The 18,847-nt window shown below is 46.0% G+C and overlaps 1 protein-coding gene across 9 annotated transcripts in view; it reads right to left on the bottom strand.

The window, feature by feature from the left end:
* EBF1 (EBF transcription factor 1) overlaps positions 1-18,847 on the bottom strand; it is a 300,604-nt gene that overhangs the window by 52,465 nt on the left and 229,292 nt on the right. The window lies entirely within an intron of this gene.

The raw sequence follows: 18,847 nt of genomic DNA, 5'->3' as shown, positions 1-18,847 counted from the left end.
CCACAGGGGTGCAGGTTGTAGCCGTGTTTGTCTACGGACTTAGGCAGACCAGGTTCTTTGGGTGAATATGATAAATTTTATTAGACCGACTTAAATAGTTGGAAATTTTTTTTTTGATTGCTACATATTTTTTCCTTGCACTGGAGTGGGCCGTGCCATTCCCGCCTGGCCTGAGATGTAGTCCCTGGCCACAGCAAGGGGAGATCAGCGGACAATAGCACGGGGACTCAGAGGTCCCCCACTCCTTCAGGAGAGCGGTTTACACGATCAGTGTTTGCTTGCTTTATTGCTATTGATTTCCAGATCCTGTGCAATCTCTGCTCAAACCGAGCAGGTGATATATGTTTAGTGGCAAAGATAATTATCCAAAATGAATCCGAGTTGTAGTTAGGTGATTAAAAAGAAATGGACCCTTGAAATATTCTGTGACAGATTAAACATGAATGCATTAGCATAATTGATTGCATTAAAATATGGGAGACAATTTTGCACCCTGACTTAATAATAGGCTGTAATGATCCTCTTGACTGAAGCTACGCACAAATGTAGGCTGGGGGCGTGCGAGTGTGCATGTCTCCAAATTATTTCTTGCGCTGCTTTGCAGAGAACTTTGAATACATTTGTAAATGGGTGGGCGGCTGCACCAGGCAGCAAAGGGGAAAACGGCTTCGGGTCTTTTAAGGCGCTTCCTTCAGGGCTTCCATGTCGCCCACAAAACAAAAAGCACATCAGATGAAACCCCTATTGCACCCGGAGGCCTTCCCTGTCTTAACCAACCAGCCTAGAGAGGCAAAGACGTATCCTTCCCTCTAGTTCTCCTTCCTTTTCTGATCAGCCTAGGGCAACCAAGAAAGAGGCAGAGACCTCTGAGCCCAAGACAGATTGTTTGAGTCACAAGACTCAATAAAAAAAAGACAGTACATGAACATGAAAACGCACCTAACCTCATCCCTTGCAGGTCTGGAACAGAACCAGACAACTAGGAAACAGCACTGAAAATATGGATTTGGGGCAGCACAGAGGCGAGGGGGCCGCTGAGTCGAACCCAGATCTGTTCTGAATGCAATGCTCCCAATGCTGCAAATGTCGAGACCCGCGGCTATAACAGTAGGGCAGAGCCTGAGCATAATGCAGCCTCTCGGACCACGGGGCAGGTTCTTCTCCAGCTCAGAAAAACCCTTGCACAGCCCAGACAACCAAAGAGCAACCCAAGACAGCAGCTCTGCTTGCATGGCACCGCGCTTCAGAGGTGAGCTGGGGAAGGGAAGGGTCACGGAGCCCAAAGATCACCGGCACATCCCACAGCCAAATGGCCAGGACAGGCAAACCCTCTCTCCCCTGCCTCAGGACAGTGAAGGCAGCCGTCTGCCGGGCCCTGGAGCGCACTCCCCAGAGCATTTCTTCCATGCCCGCAGGAGCAGCGCTTCGCAGAGAGGTACGAGGCACGTACCCCGATCCTTAGGTTATGCTTGCCTACCATTCGAAGCCTCCCAGAGCCAGGCAGCAGCCTGCAAGATAGGCATTAAAAGCCCTGCGAGGCACTCAGATGCAAGGATAATGGAGGCTACAGAAGACAGATAGTTAGTTGGCATGAGTTGTCCTCCCTCTGGCAGCTCTGCAATATATACCGAGGCACCAGCCTGGAAGGCTGCAGCTATTTTCTGCTGAACAGGGCCCTTGGAGAGGAAATATTTGATTTACTGCAGAGTTCTCATTTCCCTGAATTGCAAATAAAGTATAATTTGATTAAATGTAAATGAATCCAACAATAGTTTTGGTGGCTTGTCTGAAACAATTGATTGTAATGGGTGTCCATCATTTGGCTTGATTTTAATTCAGAGACAAAAAAGGCAAGATGTAAAACTCTAGCAAGTCCACCCAAATCCTCAAGCTGGGGTAGTCGAGATTGCTGGCACCGGACCGTCACTTCTATTGTTTTCTGAGCGCCGGTAACGCGACGGATCGGAAACGCAGCATTGAGGGCAACGAGTAATGTGCAACATCCACACAGAAAAAAGACTTTGTGGAAAATTAAGACTTTTAACTCTGAATCCAGCTAAATCAATTTGAAGAGCAGAGTGTGTTAAACATATTTTAAACACTGAAATGGCAAAATTAGCAAGAAAGGAAGATAAATATTGTTCTGGGTCTTTCACGCAGAATAAAAGCTTTGTTTTTAGAGATCCCCAATTCCTTTTCCATCAAGGTAATTTCATAGATTTCATAGACATTAGGGCTGGAAGGGACCTCGGGAGATCATCGAGTCCAGCCCCCTGCCCAAAGGGCAGGAAGTCAGCTGGGGTCATAGGAACCCAAACCCATCATGCAAGTTTCAGCAGGTTTTGTCATCTGAAATAATAAAAGAGAAGTGAAATTTCTGATGGTGACAAAAGGTTGATAAACTTTTGGTGTCACTTTCTTTAAATGTGGAACTACACCAACCACACGGATAATTATAGATGACCAGATTGTAACTGCTTTATTGCTTCTTTTTCCTCATAAATTTTAATTTTAGAAAGTTAAGTGAAAAATGTGGTTTCAATTTCCTACAAATTGCACACAATTTGGTTTTAACAAGAAAATAGAAAGAAAGGGTATGCTCTGCAGAGTGAATTATAGAGCCGAGCTTGTTTTTCTGCCTCTGAGCGCCGTAAGAATAACAAAGTACAAAATGCAGAAAAGATGCCTTTGAAAAAAAAAGTCAACTGTACAAGGTACTAAGAAAAGCATCAAGTAATTTTTTATCTAAACATGCTTTAAGCAATTTAACAAGGTAATACAATTGCTCTAGTCTTTCTCTCTCCATTTTACCAGGCTGTAGTTTAAAGGAAACCAAGCTGAATACATGTGTTACAGGAAATCTTTTAATAAGAAAATGCTGTGTACATAACCATCTTGCTCTCACAACGCACCAGTGATTGTCAAAGTGCTATGAAAATCAGCTTGCTTCCAACCTTATTAAAACGCTTAGATCAATATTTTACATGAAACCAGCACCCACAACCACAAGCATCATCTACTGCAGGAGAACAAGACGACATTAGTTTTGCCCGGGAGGTGCGGGGGTCCTGGGGCAGCATGCGTGTGGGGCCTTGGGTCTACCTTCTGCATCCAGCGGTCGTGTAATGACCCAACACGGCAGGTGTGTAATGAAAAGGGCTCTTTGAAATCACACTGCAAAGGGGCACTGGGATCTGGAAGACCAGAGGACTTACCCTACTAAATCCAACAGGATTAACGGTGGCCCACGGATAGATCTGGGGAAAGGACAATATCCTGGGATGAGAGAAACAGCCCATGAATTGCTGCTCCTGGGGCATCCCTGCCTGGGGACCAGGACTGGAGCATGGCGCATGAGATAAAATTGCTCCTAGCAAAGCCCATAGTGAGACACTTGCCCGGGCAGGATGGGGCTGCCTTTTGGGGGGCACCGAGGCAAAACCGGCGCGCTAGAGCAGTCCAGATGAGTGGCACTGGCCCCCTGTTTCAACTGCCTTTTTGAGAGTCGCTAATGCAGTGCATGGCAAATGAAGCACGAAGAGAAATAGGAATAACATAGGATGCGAGTCACGAGCGTGTAACACGCCCTGCACGCCAGGACCCGCACCGGTGCTAGGATGGCGTTGTGCCCTGCAACTCAACGGCGTCCGGGGTGGGGAGTGCCTGTTGGGTAGGGCACTTCCCTCTGCGCTCGGCATGGCTCATTGAGCCTTTAATGCTATAGAGGGTGTGAAAAGCAGTTTTATTTTTAACGACAGCATGAAAATAGAGGCTCTCTCCCTCTCCGTGCTGAATGTATTGATCTTTTGCACCCAACCCGAAGGCTGCAGATAGGCTTGTTGCACTGGAAGAGCTACAGGGTCAGCCTTTTGTCAGGACAGCATGCACAGGTTAGCCCTTCGCTGTGGTCAGGAGAGAACAACACCAGCCCTCAGCCAAGGACAGCCGCTTTCCAGGTGCCATGATGCGGCAGAACGGGAAAATTAGACCCTGATCCGACAAAGCCCATAAGGGGCAGAACGAATCTCATGGCCTTCAATGGGATTACGTGTGTATAGGAGGTTAAGCAGATGCTTAAACACTTTGCACTGTCAGGGGCATTAATCATTGCCCAATATTGTTATTAATCAAAACAGGATGGAGTGTTGACTTGTAACACATGTTATAAGAACAGGGATTTTTCTCAGAGATGGTTTCTTTCAACAAAGTGGGCTTGGTTTGTATTTTGCAAACTTTTTGCAAACAGAAGACTCAGAAACAAACACAAGGGCTGCATTTCTTCACAAACATCAAGGCAAACAATTTTTCAATTTTCAAGATGCATATATTTTTGAAAAAAATCCAGAGCTAGCTTCTGATTTTAACCGAAAGCTCCCAGACAAGCAGCCAGTTTGATCCCTGAAGATCCACAGACACCTGTAAAATCCTTTCCCCAAATTCTGTAGAAGTTTGGGGAATGGTGAAGTCTGAGCTAAATGAATTGCTAGAAAATTTGGCACAAAACTTTTGGACAAGAATTGTGTAATCCTCATCCAGCTCAGCATTTATTACATAATATTCCAGGAGAAGATTTCCATCAAAAAGAAGTTTTTTTCAGACTAATTATGATGCAAGTCTTACAGGTCTGTACTGGAGTTTCGAAGTCTTTAACACGTGCCAGCTCTAACGAATCTACAGTGACCCCGGACTGCTGGGACTGCTTTCATTGTGCAGTACTCACTCACTAAATGTATATTATTAAACTATATTATTATTTATTTTATTTCAGCCATGCCCTCAGGCCCCAGTCAAGTCAGCACCTTATTGGGCTATATGTTGTATGAATATATAGTAAGATACAGCTCCTCCCTTAACGAGCTTACAATCTAAAGCCTCAGTCTTGCAAAGTGCTTCACGCAGATGAACAGCCTTCAAGCTGGGGTCTAATTAAACAAGACAAACAAAGTGTAGGAGGAAGGAAGTATTGCCATCACCCTTTCCCTTCTGGGGAACTGAAACACTAAGTGATGAACTCCCTGAACTTGCATTATTGAAGTCAATAAACGTTTTGCAATCAACCTCAGTGAGCAGAAGACTGAGCCCGTAGCCCCTTGCCCGCGGACACACATGATGGCTGTGGCGGAGCCCACACCCTTCACCTGGACATCAGAGATTCCCTCCAGCTTGAGTGCCAGAGGCTATTATCCCTCCAAATGTGGATCCAGCACACTCTCTACCTGTGTTTTACATACGTCTGACTGTGCAGCAAGCACATCCTGCTGATAGTTTTCCTTGAGCGCTGCAAATGGTATCCAGGTGCCCAACACAAAGGCAGGCTTTATCCTCTCCTAACATGCAGAAGGCCAAGGAAAAGCCTCCTACGACCTTGCACACCCAGCGAACTCGCCGTGCCCAGCAGCAGCACTCCTGAGCATGCTACACCAGTACTGTGGGCTGCCTAATTAGCCCTGCTGAGGGGCAGAGCCAATTAGCTCAGGTCTCTGCTAGTTAGCAATGTTCAGACATAGCCCCCTCTGCTCCCTGCCCTGCCGTGTCAGTTTTACATGCATTTCTCCAAAAGGGCTGAAAAAGAGACAACCCTTGCAGGTACAACGGTGTCAAGGATCCAGTGCGATCATGCAGATCAGTCTGTTAAGAGCTCTCTCTGCTAAGCAGGCTGGTATTTCTAGATACCCATCGTGGTAGGAGATACCAGCTCCAGAGGCGACTGAAGACGATGCCTGGCAGAAATGCATCCATATAGAAATCCTGAGATATCGCCTTATTGCCACTTCTAAGCTCGTGCCATTTCAATGCAGCAATGGGGGACTGGAAGGGATGCCCTGGGTCAGGGAGTCCAGCTGCCTGCAATCCCAATGACCGGGCAATAGATATTTGGTCCACGAGACCATGCTCTCCAGCCCCCTCCACACACTGCAGCCATATAGCCCCTCATGAGGAATTTAGGCTCTTCACTACATCCCCCTTCTCTTACAGCTAAATCACATCTGTGCTCATTATCAAATCCTTGCTGCTCCATTATTTATCTCTTAACTACCAAGTGCGATAAGGGCTGGCACCTGGCCGAGGTATCAGGAAAGGCGGCGATGCCGGATGGAGTCGACTGCCTCTGGAAATGTTTTGGGGGGGGGCTATTTTAAAACCTCACTGACCTTTGCCATCCTGTTTCTCTGCTGCCCGTCGCCGTGTCAGGAGACAAGAGCAGGACGTTTTCGACGCGCACCGCGCAAGTCAATATTTAAGGAGTGCATCTGTCTACGGTGGCATGTTTCTGATCATCCCCTGGAAGACAGGCACCCCAGAACTAACGGCTTTATACCTAGCATACATAATGCATGTCGTACGGTTAAAAAAAGAGCGAGAGAGAGAGAGAGACTCAAAGCCAAATCGTGCAGGTTGTCATAAAGCAAAGTATCAAGGGAACCTGTGAGCTTAAAGCCTCTGTATTGTTTCGTGATCGCAGGGTGCTGTGACTTTAAGACGTTCCAGGTTTGTGATTATTTGGGGGTGGGGAGAGGGGGTCTCCCCTCTCCCTGCTCTAACAATCCCAGCTCTGCAGGACCCATGTAACAAGGCAATAGTATCTACGAAATAATGAGCGCAGGAATGCAGCGCTGTTCTTCCAGTCCAATCTCAGGTGCGATCTTGCACACTAAAGCACCGGATCAATACTCCCAGCAGCGAGCTGTTCAATACTCCCTGAATTATTGCTTCATTTTTCTTCTTATTATAGATGAGTTGTGTTATTATTTTCCCCAAATCGATATTTTACAACCTTTTTTATCCGTTTCTCCATAAATTTTGTGATTACTTTAAACTGGGAATTCCGGTACACTAAATAAGATGCAGTATCTGAGAGGTAGTGAATGTACCAACATGATTTTTTTTTTTTTTTTACTCTGCCATGGTTAAAGGCAGAACCTAATCAATAGCTAAGTGGGGAAATTTTTATGTAGAAAAGTTGAAAATGGCATGACTTCTGCAAGAGAAAAATGCAAATTCTCAGGAAATATTAACAGCTAAACGACAATTTTAGAGGCACCGGGAAAGGGAGGTCTGATGGGCACTTTGCATCTGAAATTTAATTCCAAACAAATATGCTTTTTACCACCCCTCAGTTACAGGGCCAGCATAATTCACTGAAATTGTTTCTTACAACGGCAGATAATCCTGTGCACCTTAGAGTGATTTAATTAGCTTCCATAGCTGTCTCCTGCTAAGTGTTTAAAGCATCTGCAAATCAAATCATGTTAACTCATCTGCTGCACTACTTTCTTTGTTCTATGCATAGGACCTTCTTGATAACGCTAATGGGAGCTACGAGTTTCCCTGGAGAGGTGAACAGTGAAGTGAGTTAATTACATAGTTATTGTAAAATTGTGTACATTATTCTACAGAACACATAGGGTGGATATAAAGTCGTTATACTGGAAACGAGGGCGACTGCTTAGTAAGCTAAACTGGCCCCATTTCAACAATGAAGCTGTCACGCCGAGTCCCGGCGAAAGCTGGAACCGCCACTCGCAGGCTGCATTTCAGGATCATGGCCATTAACTGTGCAAGGGCCAGGGTTTATCACTGCATCTAGCACAGAGTTGCTGGCCAGAAGGGAAGAGGCAGGGCAGCTTTCTGTCATGCTTCAAGAAATGAATGGGGAAACAAAAACTGCCCTGGATGCGCTCGGCCTCTTCTGGCACATCAACTCAGACCGCTCCAGAAGTCCACCCAGCGCAACTCATCTGGAAGTAAGCATCTCCGGTCCAGGAAGGCAAATCACTCCTAAACATCATTTTTGATTGCCAATTGTCTATAGAGAGATGGCAATCTCCTCTGATGGATTCATTACTTGAAATGATTTGGCAACGATTTTCTGACCGTTACAAGCATCCAGCGTAAAGTCTCTCAGTATGTTGGATACCTCTACATGGCCCCGATTCCGCAAAAAACTCTTAAGCGCATGCATGACTTCAAGACCACTTTCATGTGTGTAGGACTGGGGCAAGCATATTTTCTGTTCCTGGATAACACTTACCTTCCAGTGCCTGTGGAAAGACTCGTGAATGCAATACAAGTACAAAAGTCACTTCCCAGAACTGTACACTGAGATTTTGTGACTGCTTCAGCTAATTCACGCACTGGACTATTTGCAGAAAGTCAACAGGGCGGAGAAAAAGGCAAATAAAATGGAGGCAAATTCATTTCCTACAAGAATGAATATTCGTAGCACTCAGAATACCCTCATTTCTCAGCCCTAATCAGCATGAACATCTGCAAAAGGAAGTCCAAAGGGGGACTGGGAATGTCCCTTCCCTCGGGCCCTAATTTAGAGACGGATCATTTGTCTTTCTAACTGAACATGGGAGGACTGAGGGGATATGCGGCCCTTGCAAAGAAATGATGGCCTCGTCTTTGAGCAATGCAGACTACCTTCTTCAACACCGAATAAACCTCACAGCAGGACAGCTCTTCTTCCTGCCCTTGAGTTTTGCACCCTCTCTTACGCCGCGCAGGCCCACGCCCTTGAACTTCCCCATCCCCAATTGCCTCTGTAACTACTAAAACACATTTTGAACTGAAAAAAAGGGTGAAGGAAAAACTCAAACTTCAAGTAAATGGAGTAGGCATGCTCCCCTCCTCTTCTTTTTAAATAAATACCACGAGCATTGCAATGCAAGGCATGAAGGAACTAAAACGACAGCCAATTCCAAAACTGCAGTTAGATTATTGCTACCTCACTATTATACCTATTTTGAAACGTATTTTTAGACCCGTTCTGTAACAGCAGTGTATTCCTTGGAGTTGACGCATGACAAGCTGCTTGGAAGTTTCTGGAGAAACTTAAAACTATATTTAGCGTGCCTGGAAATCAAGGTTCATGAAGGTTTGTTTTTTTTTTTAAAAAAGGGGGGTTCATTACAAGCGTGTGTATCCTGCCAGAATAAATGGTAATTTTTTTGCCATAAAATTTGTTTTTGTCTCTGCTAATGCAAGTCTGCTAGGTTTGTTTTGCTTTTCCCTACCAGCCCCAAGAAGAACAGAGCAGTTCTGGCAATGAGAGTGGTGCTACTGAGACCGGGGGGGTGGAAATTTGGGAGGAAAAAATCTATGCATAAAAATATATTGTGGTATGTGCCTGGATTGCAGGAGCAAGGATTGTTGCTTTATGATACGTAGCCTCTAGCACAAAGGGCTCACCCACTGATGCTGCAATACAAATAAATGGTAGTAACAAGTTACACAATTATTCGCAGATACTGCAGGCTTTGCAGTGCTGTTTTCCCAAAGAGTTAAAATGCAGAGGTTTGTAACTGCCTACAGTTTTAACAAACGTATTTTTTGACAGGCTGTTAAAACATTTTAATTTCTATGTGCATTTTCTGTTCCATTGGGACTTAAAAAGGAGGGGGGAGGGGAAGTACTCATAGGTGGTTGGTTGTGTGTGTTTTCTTTTTAAATTAACCCTCTGTCTGCTGGGAGCTAGGGTTTCCTGATGTTAACCACCAATGCTGACACCAGGTGCAAATGCAAGAGCAGTTCAAGTCAGCAAACTCCTGGTGCAAAGAGCTTAACCACAATTTATGCCAACAGGAAAAAGGTGAAAGATTACGTTTGGGAGGGAAGAGCGTGTCAAGCTGAAAGGCACGTATTGCCACCGCTTTTGCCTGTTCGGGCTGGAGCATGCCGCAAGGTGAAGTAACCGCCTGGCTGGTGCCCTGCATCGTTGGGAAAAAAAAGGATCTGCAGAAGTTTCAAGACATGGTTGAGAGACAGTGGTCTCTGACCCCGGCGCGCGCTGCCCCGGCGTCGGGCAGAGCCGTGACCGCACGCCAGCACATGTGGCTACGTGCGGTTACACAACTGCCAGATTTCAGTGGCAGATGAAGTGACTCCTCTCTGCAGTTTGTATTTCACTGGCTTGAAAGGTGACCTACCCGGGGCTTGAAAAAATCAGGTTTGTCTTAACCCAAGCATGGGCTTAGCCCAAGCATGCGCTGAAGTCGTACTGGCCCGTTGGGGCAAAGAAGGGACGGGGCCAGGGTCTTTCACTGCACCCTAACCCAGGGGCATGCAGTGCAGCTGGCACATCCCATTTCTTGCATCCAAGGCTGGTTTGAAGGAGAAGAAAGCTGCTCTCTGGCTACCCTTCTCCCCCCTTGTTGCCACGATGAACCCTAATTTGGTCCTTTGCATTTATTCTTATGTCCTTCAGAAGCCAAAACAAGCAAGGAGACGCTCAAGCACCGCAGCGGGTCATCTAGGAAACACTCGCCAAAGGGTTCTGGCAACCTTATGGAGGAAGAAGTGCATCCCACTGCAACTTACAGCTCCCTTTCAAGGAGGTGGCATGCAAGGAAAGCCCAGGCAGATGGTCCTGTCCTTTGTAACCTGAAGCTACTCTTCTTTCAGGGGGGCAGCAAGTGTGCATCTGATTAACTGAACTATAAATGAGCTGACGGGGGGATCCCTAGCACTCGGTCCATCTAAACCACTTGTGGAAGGCTCTTTTTTAGTGTCCCCAGTCCGAGGACGCTAGCAGAGAACAGACACCCATGGACCTACTGACACGCCAGCGACTCCAGCGAGAGCAGCTGATGTGGGCATACACTGAGCCGGCGAGCGTGGGGACTGCTAGCCAGGGAGCCGTGAAGTGTGAGCGGGTGGGTGTGAGCTGCAGACACAGCGGGAGCTGCAGTATAGACACATCCCAGTAAAGCCCATAACGACAGACTCTGGCTCCTTCATTCAAGTTTTCCAGCCTTATCATAGACTCATAGAAAATGCAGGTTGAAAAGACGGCAGGAGGTCACATCTCATCCAACCCCCTGCTCCAAGCAGGACCAGCCCCAACTACATCATCCCAGACAAGGGTCTTCAAAACCTCTAAGGATGGAAACGCTACAACCTGCTCCAGTGCTTACCCACCCTCCTCGTGAGAAAGTTTTTCCTAATATCCAACCTCAACTTCCCTTGCTGCAGCTTGAGCCCATTGCTCCTTGTCCTGTCGTCTGCCCCCGCTGAGACCAGCCCAGCTCCATCCTCTTCCTAGTTCAATCCCTGCAGTTAGCCAAGATGCCAGCTGTCTCACACACGCACAGCCCCCAGGGATAACAGGCAAAATACAGGCAAGAGAGAAATGCTGCGCTGTCCCGGCCCGTCCCCCAAATGGACTCCAAAGCTCTTTATTGCACAAAACAGAAAGTTTCTTGTAGTTTGCCGTCCCCCTGCAGCAGCTCTCATGCACTCTTTGGCAAGCGTACAGCCCAGATGCTCACACACAGACATGTCCCACCAGGTATAAAACAGTCTCTGTGTGTGCACACGTGCTTTTGCCACCCCAGCCTGCTTTCCAGCAGCTCTTTGATGGTGCACAGTAACACTACACAGGGGCCCCGGGCAGGGCTTGAAGGACGTGGGTCCAACACCAAGGAGAACAAGGTAGGCAGCATCAGTGCAAAAACAGGGTGATTTTCCTTATTAAAATCTCTGCCCCAAGGTTTTGAAGTGCTATGTAAGACCGCCTGAGTTTTTGGGGACCAGGGCAGCGCGGACACGAAGGGGACAGAATTACATACTGGCTAGCCAATACCCCTTGCTATATGAAAGGTAGACAGGGCACTCGCACCATTTGCATATCCAGCTATTAAAACACTGGTCAGTGAAGGACTGTAGCAAAAGGAGGGCACTTAAATCAATGCAGGCTTTTTATATACCTCAGCTCTTTGTTTTATTGACCACATTTTTAGAAGATGCAATAACGGCTTAGCAACTGCCACAAAATAACGGCAGAATAAAAAAGAGAGGAGTAGTTTCAATGCAGGGTAAGAGCTTTGAAGCAGGGGTATGAGATGGACGGGATTTTTGGAGAGGGGGCAGGAATAAAAGGAGGAATTTCCTAGACTTATTTTGCAAACCGGTGGATCAATTTATCACGGGGTAAGTATGGAGCTTGAAAAGCACCAAATGGTTTATTGGCTCTGAAGGTCAGATAACTATGTTATATCACATTAAATAGGTTAGAGTTTCCAGGGTCTACAGGGTTGCATAACAATTGCAGGAATACTTACAAAGTCTAGTTTATACCTTTAGCGTTAATAGCTTTCTAATCCTTTACCACAAATTTATAGTTTAACTATGGCAACACATCTTAAAGATTAAAGTTTTGTGACAAATAGTTCATGTCCTTTAATAATCAAATCACATAGCTTAGTTCGGGGGCTTATCAGCCTTTTCCCTAGTCTACGGTTTCATAGGTAGAAAATACTTTATATCCCTATTACATGAATGATGAATGGGACCATTGGTTATGGGCTGTTATTTGCTTGGCTGTAGTCAATATGTTTTCTTTGGACAGGGATTTCAGTGATTTATTTCTCTTCTGGCCTTATCACTTATTAACTCGGGGCAGACGGAAAAAAGCCAAGGTTGTGAATAAGGCCTAGCGCCCATTTAGACTTCTAATGCAAGAGAAAATATTCTTTTTAATGATCCAGCTCCCTTTTGCTGCGTCGACCCTGATTGCACTCCCCTCTAACTAGGAAATAAAGGTCATATTTCTTGAAAAGCTTATACATAAAATATGCAAAATAATATGTTTCCTTCACAGCCCGCTTTATTCTGACGACAGCTGTAATTGCTTCCATTTTGCAGATGTCCTACAGGTACACGGTCTACTTTTAGTGGCTGTTTTTTGCAGAGCATTATAGTGAGGCCAGTGTTTAACAAACACCAGAGAGAGCGGGGTTCGGGGAGCAGATGAGCACACAAAAGGGTTTCTCCTGGTTACCTCCCCCACCTCCTTGCCGCCTGTAAGTGTCCCTGTCAGCCCACCCTTCAACTTCCCTGAACGTCTGCAGACCCCTCAGTCTCCTCCCAGTAACTCAGCCAATTTATTGCTCCACTGTGGAAGTCTTTAAAATGTTTTAAACCGCCCCCCAGCAAAACAAATAATAAATGCTGGAGTTATTTTATGTGGATGACAGCTCCTGATCACCATATCCAGCAGAGGAGCGTGTTTGGGTTAAATGCTGCGTTAGCAGTAGGTTTAAACGTGCAGTCCACCCATAGACCAGCACAAGCTGAGTGGAAAGGCTAGTGGAGAGCACGTTAAGACACGTCGGTCTGGTTCCCAACTCTGCCACAGAGTTCTTGGGAGACCTTGGGCAAGTCACTTAAACTATCCCACGCAGTGGAGATAACATCCCTCCGTGGTTGTGAGGTGGGCCTCTAGCACGGGGGAAACTCTCCACGCTCTGCCCTGCATCAGAGAAGGAAAATCCATTCTTGGACTCGACCAGTGCCTAGGAAACTTTCGTGGTTCTCTAACCAAGTCCTGACACGGCAGAGTAACAGCTGCCTTGGGAGAGTCTTCCCACAACCAGATGTTTGCTGCACAAGCTATTAGAGGCAGAGACGAGTTGTGTGAAAAACTAGGGCCTTCCCACCTTCCTGTGGCAAGGGCTTATTTCAGAATTAAAAATTTTCCTTGTGATCTGATGAGAGGGATCAGGTAACTCTGTAACCAGGCAAAAAATGTTTTAAAAATGTGTTAATTAAGTTTGGGTTGGTTTTTTTTTTTCCCCTATTTTGTCTTTATAAACAAGAGAAGCAAATACCATTCCCCAATTTAAAAAATATTGTTTACATGGACTTGGTTTATTTCTCCTTTTCCTAATATGATTATGCTATCACCTGTTCTCAGACCTCATCCGAGCTCCCAGGAGACTAGGAACAGCACAACGGTCTTAAATGTGGAGCTCTGCACTACAGTTTAATCACGGCTGCAACCTCATGTCTCCGTTTCATGCTGAACAGCGCAAGGAAAGGCGAGAACAACCAACCCCATGTCTAGCCTCAACTCTTGACTTCAGTTTAGTTTCCCTGTGGCACTTAAAACCTGAACACTTGATGCTTTTCATTCTCTTACCCCTATCGAGGTTGACTTGCTGAAGGCAGAGATACAACTTGGTATTAATGACATATAGCACTTGCTTGCTGCCTACCAGACCTCACACCCAAGCATTTTCCTGCAGAAGAATTTAACACGCAGGCAGGTCAGAGCAAAGCCCACGGCAGCACCGAAAACGCCAGCCTTTTTCTTACCACGCCGTTCTCTCCAAGATGGCGTTCTCTCCTCATTTGTACTCATCAACTACTTAAGTGTTCAGGATTTAATAATAAGTGCACCCAAATGGGGCATGGTTCAAATACAAGGTTGTGTACTAAGATCCCCTGCCTCTCGACTTGACATTTTGGAGCAGCCACTGGATAATACGGTTATGGCCAAAGTTAGCTGGCACGAGGGTTAAGCGCCCTCCCAAAGGGATCGAGCTACAGGCTCCAGCGGGGCTCTCAGCCCCTCCTGACAGCCAGTCTGTCTCTCAGCATCCTTTTTTTTTCAGTCTACAAGCTCCAGAAACCCTCTTTTCTGAAAGCAGGCTGCTTCATTGATTATGTCTCCTCTGAGCCTTGTGAAAGACATCGGCGCCTTCTTGAGAAGAGCAGAGTTTTCCCGCAAAAGAATCCATGAAATCTCCCAGGCTCGAAGGTTTCGAGACATGGAGATGTATGTGCGAGCAGTCCCTGCCTGCAGCAAACCTTCCCGGACCCGAGCAACAGCATACATCGCCAGTTTTGCACTTAAGGGCCAAGTTTTTAAAGCGTCCTGGAGACGTTCCTTGAATGCGTTACAACACGCGCTTCAGGGGTGGGGGACGATACGAGGTGGGGTTAGATGACACGACTGAAATTGCAGCGATTGCGTGTCTTCACTCCAGGCTTACTTTTGGGTGATCAGGACTGCATTACCCTCGCCGGGGCGTGTGAGCAGCTACACTGCAAAAAAGGCATTGGGGGCAACACTCGGATAAGAGCCTGAGTTAATTGTGCAATGACGGCACTATCTCGAGGCATGCGTTGTCGGGATGCATTTTAACTCTACAACTACCTACCATCTGTCTTGTAACCGCCCCAGTTCCACCCACACCCGCAGCAGTCCATCCTGACCCTGGAAGCGCTGCGGTCCCTGCAGATCGGACACGGCGCACCCCCTCACCCCTGCCGGGCGCGTGGAAGTTACCTGGGCGTGCAGACTACAAGCGGAGGAGATCCACCAGCTGCAACCCTGGCACACCCTGTTCCTGGCTTCCAGCCTTCTGCACCCAACCCTCCTCTCCCGCCGTTCAGTAAAGGCAAGCCCGAAGAAGAGACAAGTGGGCCAGAGAGCGACTCCTAAAAGGGCTCTTGCTTTGCAATTAAAAACACGATACGGATGGCTACAAGGGGGGATATAAGGCGGGGAAGGACATCTCAGAAGACTCAGGCCACCCTGAAGATCAATCCTAAATCTTTACAGTCATACGCTTAGGCCCAAAGCTACAAACAGAGCCCAAGACTGCTGCTGCCTCTCTCCCAATCCCTTGCTTCGGTTTGGAAACAAGAGCTGCAAAGTTTTAACCATCTGATAGGAAATAAAGAATAATGGACCTTGCATAGACCCTATACAGTTTGGGGCAAACAAAAATCTGCTTTCATTTCCATGCATGCAATCCCACTCGAGTCCCAGTGTCCATACACCCCATGGATGAACAGCACCATTCAGTGAGCTGTAACGGGGCCTTGCCTCAGTCTTCCCCACTTATCCAATGGGCATCATGGGACTTACCTGAACAAGAAGGTGCAACACAAGGCTTAATTTATTAACACTGGGAAAGTGCCGTGAAAGAAGGGCGCTGTACGGAAAAGGTGATCAGCTCCTTGGTATAGTCACCGTGCCATCCGAGAAGCTGAAGCCCGACTCGCAAGATGCATGCACTTTGGTATTTTCCATTATTCAATTCCTAATAAACAGTATACCTGAAGGAACTTTAAACCCTGCAACCTAAGCAATAATTGCTTTGTAAGTGTCTGCTAATGACATGCTTTTAAGAGTGAAAATAAAAATCTACATTTCCCTGGAAACACACAGTCACCATGGGTGTACTTCTTTCAAAAATACCTCTGAAAGCTAGGATTTCTCCCTATGTATGTGACCTTGATCCCTACATGGCACATGGGCTCAGAGATCAAGTTACTAAGTTGTCTGCAGATAAAGGGAGAGGGGAGAAAAAAAAGGGCTAAAATTAATGGGTCACTGGGTATTTTCTTCTAAGAATTTAAGTACTTAACAGTAAGGGAAAACAAGCAGTTTACAGCCAGGTGGCTTGAGGGGGTATTTTGTTGAACACTGATTAAAAATAATTTCTTCTAAATGAGACCTGACCACAAAATGGGCCCATTAACGAGCAGGGACATTCTCACTAGAAAGGAAACCATGCTTGATCGACTCCCTGGGTTGGTGGGTTTTCTCCTCCTCCTCTATTTATTTTTTTTCCCTCTTCCCTTCTCGAGCAGGGCAAATAAGCACAAGTGATGCTGAAATGTTTTCAGCCAAAAAAACACTCGGCCTCTGTGGTTTTGTAATATGTTCCAGGACACCGAGTACCCCGATGAACACGGTGAAACGCTCCCACCGATTGGAGCGACGCTGGGGAATGTGACAGCATCGCCACTTCCAATTGGTCCAGTTCCTGCAGGCCCATAATGAGCCTTGTAAAAAGCAAGCAAGAAAGAAAGAAAATAGCACTATGTGGGAGTTAAAACAAGTTCTCATGGGAAAAATGAATGGCAAGAAATTCTAGCTTTAAAAGAAACAGCTAATCTGCTAGTTTGATTGTTCTTCAAAACTTACAATGAACCAATAATCCTAATTAAAAACACTTGCCCTAGTTCTATAAAGCATCATAGCTTTTCCTATGCTTCGTTTGTACACCACCGTAGACTATTATTATTTTTTTTTTCCTAGTGCTCACTAACAAAATGCTGACTTTGTTGGGATGGCTGAGCTAATTTCGTGAACTCAGTGTGAAACCTTAGCTAAACAAAATTGTGGTAATTTTCCTTAATTTGTAAAAGTGATTGGAGTGCAAACAAAATTTTCCTCTTGGGTCAATCCTATAATTTTCAATTAACTAAAACTAATCGGCAGGCATGCACTGAACCTGCATTTTGTTTAAAGGGCTGGAAGGCATTTCTAAAGGTCAGATGCATTAATTGTTTTTATTTTATTTTCAGGTTCGCCTTCTTTAAAAAAAAAAGAAAAGCAGGCCAGGTTTCATAAGTTGTCTATAAAAGGACAGAGAAAGGAGTAATATGTGGGGTATGATGCTGGTCAGAAGAGAATTTATACATCTGTCCTATTTTTATGGCATATATACAATTAAGGGAATCTGCCTTTGAATCCAGCTGTCATTTTTGCGTCGTTCCTCATCATTTTCACTCCCTGAACAAAAAAAATGTTAAGCTGAAAATGGCACAAATAAAGCAATAAACTAAATGGGAACACTGTTAATGCCTGGAACAATTGAGTCATATCAAGTCACTCTTCTGCTTTTGAACAGATAGCCCAAAATGTGCCTCTTTCTTCTTGAAAGGACTTAATTAAAGGTGATTTGGAAAACCAGAATCAAAACCAATTGGGCTTGGTCCTTTTTCTGCTTCTTCACATGGAGAAGGGAGACATGAAAGTTTCCCCTGCAAAGAATATTTGGGGACTGGGTTGCCTTCTTTATTTTTTTTTAATCTACATATCCCATCTGCCCGAGACAAAACAGTCTATGACCGGAGAACGGTGAAATAACATTTAGTCACGGGAGTGAAAAATGAGACTGAGACAGACTTTTTAGTCAAACTATTTAGGATTCTCTGGGTCACGTCCTCAGCTAGTGAAAACTGTCCATATAAGCATCCAACAACGGGAACCCTTGCTTATCCTTTGCTCTTGTTAATATTTATTTAGCTTCAATGACTAATTAAACCATCTGAATAAAGCACATGCTTTGACTTTTCTGCCGATTCATTCAAACGCTAGCACTCCTACTAACCGTAGTCCAAGACCCAACGATCACCTGCACCTTGGCAGAGAAGACCTGATGTGAACATTTCGGGCCCAATTTAACTAAAAACCCTGACGAAGCACAAACATGTCTCTGCAGGGCACCATTATGCAAACCATTCTGCATCAGTGAAATCACACGGGAACGGAGCTTGCCTGTTTGTACCAACACAGCCGATAATACACCCTCCACACACGTGCATGCATATATGACGGTGTATGTGCATCAAGAGCCCCACACAGGCCACTGCGGGCTTGGTGAGTAGTTCATATCCAGGAGCTTTTTGAATAGTTCTTATATTTAACCTTCTCTGGGAGCTCAGGAGACCTGCCACAGCTCAGGATTTACCACAACCCACAAACACAGCAAGGAACCAAGGAGTATACAGTCCTGTATAGACACCCCAGAGACAGGTCTAGGGATAAATGTGATAGAGCCCAGTGCAATGGAAATCATAGAAATGAAGGGCTGGAAGGGGTTTTGAAAGTTTATCAAGTCCAACCCCCTGCTCCTGCTCTGGGCCGGAGTACTGCTGAGATCAAATGATCCCAGCAAGGCATCTGTCCAGTCTCCTCTTGAAGACTCCCAAAGTTGGGGACCGCACCACCTCCCTGGGAAGTCAATTCCAGATTCTGGGCACCCTTACCGTAAACCCGTTCTGCCTTGCATCCAACCTGAAACCATCCTCTGACAGTTCATGGCCGTCGCTCCTTGTCCTCCCCTGGACTGCCCTAGTGAACAGTTTTTCTCCCAGCTCCTAATATTCATCCCTTACATACTTATAGACGGCCACCAAGGCCCCCTCAGTCCTCTCTTCCCCAGGCTGAGCAGTCCCAGATCCCTCAGTCTTTCCCCATAAGGTTTGTCCTCCAAGCCCTTCATCACCCTTGTGGCCCTTGTTTGGACCCTTGCAAAAT

Source organism: Crocodylus siamensis, chromosome 10 (assembly GCF_052110815.1).
Source record: "Crocodylus siamensis isolate JL-2025a chromosome 10, ASM5211081v1, whole genome shotgun sequence".
In the NCBI taxonomy this organism is placed as follows: domain Eukaryota; kingdom Metazoa; phylum Chordata; order Crocodylia; family Crocodylidae; genus Crocodylus; species Crocodylus siamensis.
The sequence above is the reverse complement of the archived record's forward strand: the minus strand, read 5'-3'. Positions and strand labels throughout refer to the sequence as shown.